This window comes from Botryllus schlosseri, chromosome 3 (genome assembly GCF_051294905.1).
Source record: "Botryllus schlosseri isolate E-star chromosome 3, Bs_hap1, whole genome shotgun sequence".
Lineage (NCBI taxonomy): Eukaryota > Metazoa > Chordata > Ascidiacea > Stolidobranchia > Styelidae > Botryllus > Botryllus schlosseri.
In genome coordinates, this window is record NC_137238.1 from 22683874 (window position 1) to 22693187 (window position 9314).

Below are 9314 nucleotides of genomic sequence, written 5' to 3' on the forward strand. Positions count from 1 at the left end.
TCCAAACTACAATGACGGAGTAGGTAAACAATAGCTAAGCGAGGCACAGTCCACAGTTACCTCTGCCGCACTGCACTGCAGCGCAGTGAAGCAATGCTTTATCGACTTCGCAAGCCCACGGTATGGTATGAATTGTGTTGTTGGGACAGCCACGATACATTACAGAGCAATTACATTCCCTTACATCTGTAGCTGTTATGTATTTTCCAGCCACATATACCTTTAATTACGTACCCTGCGTTTGGGGGGTGCTGACAAGAAAGTTGTCGCCAACAAAATCAGTACCAATTTGACCTATATTTGTAAATCGGACTCTAAATGGGTCAGTACCTCATCCATTAGGAGCCTCCTCACAGCACGTCAATGATGAATTTTGTCCAACATCTATGTCACAAACTACGGCAAACTACGGCCCGGAAGACCGCGTTGTGCGGCCCGCGAAAGCCTCAAGAAAATATGACGTGGACTAAACATTTAATTTATGCAGAGACTTGGCAATACTTTTTCTTGATATATTTCCCCACAAGTCATTGCTGACGTAGTAGCCTGATGTTAAGACCAACGCATATTCAAAGGTGTCAGCAGAGGTGGTCAAAGTAGTTAAGAAAGCTACTCAAGTAGAAGTAGAAGTAGCGACGAAAAGATCTACTCAAGTACAAGTAGAAGTACTTTTTCAACAATACTCCTAAAACTACTTGAAGTAGAAGTAGAATTGACTGACTTTAAATCTACTCAAGTAAGTAAGTAGTTTTGAAAACAGTTTTAATTCGTTCGCGTGGACTGTCAAATGCTGCAAATTAAGTTATGCCGAAGGTGCGAACAGCTTGATTCGTATTGATGCATCCCAGGAGGTATCAATTCTCGACAGAATAAGCATTCTTTCGTATCATGGGATGCCAATTATAGTATTGATCAGGGTTGTAATAACTCGATTCATTTCTCGACTCTGGTCACGATTTTCTGATCACTCGAATTTACACGAGTCATTTTATCAAAATACGGAAATGACTCGACTCGACCTGAGTCAATCTGTGTATTGACTCGACATGGACTCGAGTCATTGCGCATGACTCGAACCAAGTCATTGACTCGAGACTCAAACGGCCAAGACCGACATTTCGTTGTAATTTCGATGCCAACACACTATTGGGATTTCATCCGTTGGTACTAGTACTTGAAAATGCGCCCAGAAACTGCTAAAAGTGAGGAAATTAGTATATTATAAATGCGAACCATTCGATATCACCAAACAGAGTTATAAAAAGTGGGTTTACCAAAACTTTAACTGGAAACGGAGCCTTCAACACAATGAATTGGACTCGGACTCGAGTCATATTACCATGACTCGGACTCGACCCTCTACTCGCTGACTTGGACTCGGACTTGACTCGGTGGTGAATTGAAAATGACTCGACTTGACTCGAGTCTAAACTATAAAAGTGAGATTGACTTGTGACTCGGAGCCTTGTGACTTGGTTACAACCCTGATATTGATATGAAAATGCGATACTAACCCACTGTTTACTAGAAGACGCCGTTTTAGACAATATCATGTCATGGCGCCCTGCCCCATATTATAAGGCCCCAACTTTAGGCGAAGAGCAATACGTAGAAGTTGTATCGGACATGGTTTCATCACTTTGCGCGATTAGTATACGTTAATAACAGATATTGTGGATCGTAAAAGTTATATTTGGTGTAGCTTTATTTTCGGAAAATAGAGGCGTTACTACACTTGCGTTTATGCTTCAACATGTATGTTCTGCAGACAAAAGAACTGAAAGTAATTAGAACTCAAAGAATGTTTGTTTGTTATTTGGGTATTCATGGTGTTTGTCGACTACTATGGTCATTTACACCAGGCCGATATTCTTCCTATTTTCCGTAACTGCCGACTTACAGCACGGCCCACCTCTAGGCTTTTTGTAAGACACCGCTGACGCGGATGAGGTGACGAGGAGGAGCCTAGGTAAACCTCCCAACACTTAGGTAACGGAATTCGGAAGTCGACCTCGGACGGACTCGAACCCGCACCCATTGGCGTTGCAGCCGCGGATTAAACCACTGCGCTATCACGCCACTAACTCGAAGTATGATACTCGCAATTGAAAGTGAAATACAAATACAACTTCTAAAAGGCGGAAAATATGTTTCACGTCTTCATTTGTCCATAAAGCTTCGAAGGTGATCTGCTAAAACAGGTATGACGTTCACAAAGGCTGGATTTTCTAGATTAGCAAGGCACGTAATGGGCTGCTAGATTACGATATGATAGGTAACAGTGTTGGGATGACTCGAGTCATGACTTGAATCGAGTCAGACTCGAGTCAACATTTTCGTATGACTTGACTTGACTCGAGTCACTTCGGAAAAATTACTTGATTTGACTTGACTCGGAGCTTCAAAAATGTGCATTGACTCGTGACTCGAAGCAAAATTTACGAGTCAATTTCAAGTCATCAAGTAAACGGTGTCGAATAAATCACTGTAAATTGTGTATGTTCGGATTGTTCGAGATTGTTGAGAACAACCGCTCATTCACTGATTCGAGGTTACACCATCCTCCATTGTTAGATCACAAATAAATTGACCCCAAACAAAACGATCACAGCTTACGTTGTCGAAGTTGTAGTGTAGCAACGTACTAGCAATGTGTCTCTGAGACGGATCAATGCTTACGTTGCGCAGTGCTCACATTTACCACGCCTCTTGTATGATTTAAGTCGAAAAAATATAGTTAGTGCGTTTATAATCTCACGGATGTGTAGATGGGTAATGTATATTGATATTGTGCCATATCACTTTGTTTCAACTTCTCGAAGCTTCGTATTAGGTCCTATATTTTGGCTGCTGATAACTGACTGTAGCATGTAGGTGAACACTGTACAGTTACTCACGTATTTTATTAGCAGTTTTACGTGTGCGTGAGGGATACAACGTCTTTTTGAATGTATATTTAACTAGATATTCGTTATTTGATACAAGATAAATGATCAATTAATCTGCCTGTCACGCAGCTAGCAAAATGTAATGACTTTGAATCATCACTCATACTTCGAAATTCAATTTGACTTGAATTGTGACTTGACTCGTGACTTGACTTGACTTAACTCGACTTGACTCGAGTCACCTCCAAAAATCGAGTGACTTGACTTGACTCGAGTCACTTTGAAAATCGATTGACTTGACTTGACTCGAGTCAAAATCTGCAATGACTCGAGATGACTCGTGACTCGAAGGTAGTGACTTGATCCCAACACTGATAGGTAATTGCTAGATTGCAAAAGGGTAGTTTTAAACGGAATGTGTTGGGCCATATTTACGGTGATGAAATATTTGATATGCGCGACAATGCGGTGTGAGCGGAACCAAGCAATCCAGTACTCAAATTATATTTACTGTTACTTTCGAATAGTATATTCATGTTGAAATGAACCCGAATATTTTTGGCTGACACTCGTCAGGGGTAAATATTCGGGTTCACTTCAATATGAATCTACTATTCAATTGTATATTGAAGTTCTGTACCTCCAAGAAGCTCTACTGATACTTTCGTGAAAACATATTTGTCTCTCCATAACTACTATGCTCGAAGCGAAACAAAATTTCAAGGCTGTACTTGACTTTTATGAATGATAAATGTTGTTACTTCGTGAAAGCAGCCCCGAAGTTCCTCGGGCTATCTTTCGCATTAGGGGATTAAACTACTTCTACTTGACAAACTGAAAATAGCGAAAAGTAAGTAAGTAGATCACAAAATATCACGAAGTAGAAGTAGAAGTAGATAAAATCAGATCTACTTGAGTAAGTACCAGAAGTAGAGGAAAACTACTTGAGTACTTCCAAAAAGTAGAAGTACTTCGTTACTGACCACCTCTGGGTGTCAGTTGGTAAACATCACAGAAAGTCAAAAAGGGAATACCATAATTCGGATCATGAGTGTGACTTAAAATTGGCAACTCCAGCAATTTTATAACGTTTGTTACTTTATTTGGGACACCAATTCGCGCGCGTGTTAGGTATAGATATGTCCTCGATATGTGTATAAGTATTTTATATTTTGTGATTTGCTGACATTGAAATTGTTGAGTTTTCTGTCCGCATAACTTCGGGGTAGGCCTACCCGTTATCAATTAGAATTTTGCATATATAGGCTATTCGTGCTCAGAGTTTAATTCTACATCCGAACAGATCATCAATGCTCTGTGTACCAATGTGCAAAAAATTTAGTTTTCGCTGGTTCGTGGTGAACGAATTCCAACGTAAATATTGTCCAATAAATGCTGGCTTCCGGTAAACCGAACTGACCAAGTGACTGTACCTCGTTTTACCACTAGAACGTCTTTAACGATGTCGCTACTAGTTCTTTACTCTTCAAGTGTAAATCAGTGCACAGCACATCCAGACAGATACCGTAACAGTTATATTGACGACAGTAAGAATGCGTGCACCACACAGACAGAGTATTCCAGAATGCTGTGGTTATCGCCGTGTACGCATTGTCTCAAGGCGTAACGTCATCAGTCGCCGTAGATGGCGCCCCGTCACACGTCCAAGAACGGTAACGAGTTATGACTAGGGCAAGTTTTTGCAGCTTTCGCAGCTTTTTTTTACAGGTTCCAACAGCTTCGTAGATACTCAGAATCTATGTACTTTGATGTTTTAAGCTGTTTGGAGGATCTTATAGTGCAGCTTTTTGCAACTTTTCTCTATTTTTCATACCAATTCTTACTGCAACATCTATCAAATATTGCGTAAAAATGTTAACATGTGATTTAAAAACATGCTATTAACTATTTCTGGTATGGATCTATTCTCTTTGGTTTGCATAACACGCGGCTATATGATGGATTAGCTGCATCCTACTGTGTTATCTATGACACAATGGCTTGCAAGTAAGAAGTTCAGCTACACCTGCCAAGCACGACCGTGTCCGAACAATATGTAAATAGATCACTTTATTAATTCCGTCACTTGAATTTGAGATAGTTTCCCATTTCACGAACGCCCAGGCGAGATCGCCGTAAATTACATTTTCACTGGGTCACCTTATTCAGGCTATCGATTTTGTTGAAGTAGCCAGAAGCGAGATTTTCTGCAATGCTTTGGGTCAAGTTCGCAGACCTAGAGGTTTTGGAGTGTGTTATTTGACTTGTTTCAAGTAAGGGGGTTATCGCTTCGCTGTTTGACTTTTTAAGAGAAAATTATTCTCGCATTGCGTAATTTTCTTGCTGTGTACCGGGAAAAAATATAATTTTCCGCGGTCGCGCCAGAATGTCCGTGAAATGTCAAAGTAAGAAATTTGACAGTTCTGCAGGAACTAGGTTACACAACGGAACCTTTTGAGTATCTAATACCCTAGTAATTCAACAAAAATTGTAAATGCTACTTTTACGGCAACTTTTGTCAAGAATAAGTGCAACTTTCTCGCGATATTAGTGCAACAAAAACTTGCCCTATATAGTTATCACACTCTTTTTCGAACGTGAATTTCAAAGATAAATGTAGTGAAATCAGGTTATCCAGAAACCCATCAAACTACATCTCGTTTTGACAGATTAGGAAGGAGTCGTTGACGTATCGACGATACATATATGATAGTTTGGTGTGATCTGCGGCGAAAAGTTTGTCTTCGTGGAATCCCACAAATATGTTAGCTAAATTAGGGCCAAGGTGGATCCCATGGCTAGCTGTCGATTTGCCTGTGTATATAGTATCGTTAAAACTAAACTTAATGGAGCAGGTAGCCGTATTAGGAAGCTCAACGCACACTTTACGTGAAACAGCGGGTGGTGCTAAATCACCACCGTATACCGCGTCCGCACAAACATCAATAGTTTCTTTCAGTTACACGTTCGCGAAGAAGCTAACGATATTATAAGAACCGAGGAACATGCTAGAGTTTAGCAGGTCGGTGGTTTTCATTTCACGCGCGAATGTAAACGAATCAGAGACGCAATGTGAACCATGCGTGGAACGCATTGGTTCCAAAACATCGATCAGCATACTTTGCAAGCTATTGCGATCAAGTTTTCTCTATGTTCCCAAGGGTCCACACAAATATCAATAGTCTCTTTCAGCGACACGCGCTATACGGTGGTGATTTAGCATTACCCCCTTTCTCGCGTAAAGTGTTTATTGAACTTCTTCATACGGCTACTTGTTCCGTTGAGTTTACTTTTAACGATAATTTATCTTATCTGTCCTAAAGGTAAACCAAAAGTAGATTAGCAAATCTATGAATATATCGTTTCTCAAAGACGCGAATTTACATCCGCTAGAGCAGTGCTTTTCAACCTGTGTGACGGTTCGCACTTGTGCGAATGAAAAAAATTGCAGTGCGAATGACGAAGGCGGTGCGAACGGTGTGAATGAAAATCCAGATCAAGTGCGAATGACGAATGTGGTGCGAATAGTGCGAATGAAAATCCAGATCAAATGCGAATGAAAATCGTGATTAATTGTTAATTTTTCTGACGTGAAATAATTCAAATATACCTAAATGGAAATTCGAGGGCAGTGTAACTTTCGTAGTTGTAAAAACTGAATACGACACACCACTAATCTTAGCTCTCAAAAGCTGTAGTGAATATTCTCGCACTATAATTATTACGTAACCAAAAGCCTGGTTTGGCGGATGATGTAGTGGCAGACATACAGTATATCAGCCCATCTGAGCCTGCGACAGGCTGAAATATTGACGTCAAATTGACTTTCTGCTTTCTTTCGCTAAACAACCATCATATTTTCGTAATAACTGTTCGATTAGCGCGAGACACGAGAATAGTAGTAACTACCATCATTACAGACTCACATTTGCAAGTTACCGTAACGCAAATGTTTTACCCCTTCAGAGTTTGTTAAAGTATGGACCGCAAAGGGTATAATTTTGGGTCGACACGGTGCCGGAGCTATCTGTTAATATGTATGTAATATTTGTTGAATGGATTGCGAAAAATCCTGCCATAGTTTTCACATATCCAAGATCACTGTGTCATGTACGGTAGAATTCATGGCAAGAATTGTGTGACTGGTTTTTCCGGAAAACATGGTCGAAGACCGCGGGATGAACAAGTGTTGGGGTGAGCAATGAGCGAGTTCAGGCCTAGGTGAGACTCATTGATTTCGGGGCCAACCACTTCTGCGTCGGGGCATATAGAGTCGTAAAGTTTTGGCCAACCGCTGATATAATGCGGTCCCAAAAATATAAGCGGCCACAAAACCTTGGCCAAAAATGACCGATGCTGAATGGCCAAACCTTTCGAAATGAATATGCTCCGTTGTCGACACGGAAAAGTCCTATTCTTGCAATCTGAGTAGACAGTAGTTACAGTAGTACAACTGCGACACGCAGAGGAATTTAATTCACCATAATATGAGATCGCGTGCGTCAGGCATGTTTTATAAACCTGTGTTGGGTATAGAATTGTGATGTGCGCGTTTTGTATGTCACACATGTTCTTACAATCGTAGCATACTACTGTGATATCAAAAACGAATTACTTTTCGTGGGTTAGGCTCGGGTCGCGATATGCAACGAAAACTCAGATTTTAGTGGTAGTGTAAAAGCTGCTTATTTACCGTTGTTAAACTGTTATGAATTCTCAAATTAGATTGAGCTAAAGAGCAGAACATACGGTATCGTTAGATTATTTGCTCTTCTCGTTTACTCGCGAGACAAAAAATGGGAAATCCAAAAAACTAACAGACCCCCAGTTGGAGCAACGTATCATAAGGTGGCGATCTCTAATGTGCCTATTCTCCTTGATTGTTTTAGACTCTATTTTCCAAGACATAAGCTGTCAAAAACGATTTCTGCCGGAAAGCATTATTCACTCGCGTCGCTGTATTTTTGGATAGGAGTCTAGAACAAATTTTATGACCTGGCCATCCAAGCACTAGTAGATATTCTCGTACAAAACCTAACCACTTGTTTGGCCGAGAAGGGTTTTATTGAAACAGTTAAAATCCAAAAAGTTGACTTTTAATGAGATACTTGATAGCTTAAGCTATATAGTAGCTAATTTGTGACACATCTGAACAAAATGTTGTTAAGTATCTTCATCTCCATTTTGTATAACAATTTTCGATTGGTTTGTGCGAATGAAATTTATTTTATAAAAATGTGCGAATGGAGCTCAAAAAGGTTGAAAAGCACTGCGCTAGAGTAGTGCAAGGCTTGAATGTATCGGAAGCGTTCACACATTAGTGGTTATAATAGAGGGTGGGCAAACTTTTCCGCTTGCGGGCCGCATGCAAAGTTTGAATCCATTCGCTGGCCGCACTACATTAAATTTGGATTATTACCTAAAGCGCAATAAGTAAATGTAACTATATAAGGACCGTGGAATTATGGTGATGATCACAATAATATAATGATAACGTACACGGGTCCGAAACATTGACAAAAATTTATCAGCGCGTCATCCTCATTGTCAAGATTAGGGACGAAAGTCGTTGTCCATATTCTTAAAACTGGATGTGAATTTGAGCCTGCGAGCAGCTATCTGTTTATAGATTTGCTGATTATTACTTTTCATTCAACCCCAAGACAATCACACACACAGCATCATAACCATGTTACCTTTAAATTAGGCTTACAATATTTTGAAAATCTAAAAAGACGACACTTTTTTAGAAATTTGAGTCTTGCGAAACCGGAGAAGAATTCTCAAAATTCGGTGACCTTTTCCCACATTGTGATCGGTTGACTAAAAAAAAAGGTCAATTTTCCCGCTCAGAGCCCAAAATACCGTTTCTTCCTCCACATTGCCGGGTGGTTGACTAAAAAAAAAGGTCATCTTTTCGCTCAGAGCTCAAAATACCGTTTAAGCGTCACTGCTGTGCTAATTTACGGCATATCACTCGCATTTTGCTCTAAATATGACCTAAATTTTCAAAAAAGAGGTCAAAATCTCAAAAAAGAGGACGAAAGGGCGTCCTCCGAGGACACTTTCAAAAAAGTCAAAAAAGAGGACAAATCCTCTTAAAAGAGGACGTATGGTAACCCTACTTTAAATACGCTTCCATAATATATAAATAAAGTTCGGGCCAAGATTCTCTCGAAGCCGATCGTTCTGGCAAACTTCTCGGAGTCGCATACTACGTGGCAAAAAACTTCATAAGTATTCGTGAGTCGTGCCGTGGTAATGCCGACGCCGAAATCCCCGTTCTACAAATCACGCTTTTTTTTCTTGGTGGAAGGGTACCAAGTAAACAAGAAACAGGCAACGTGAAATCACGCGCAGCGCGAAAAAACTTGAACAAGTTGCAAAAATTAAAAAGAAAACTCTATGGTTTATGTTAATTCACGA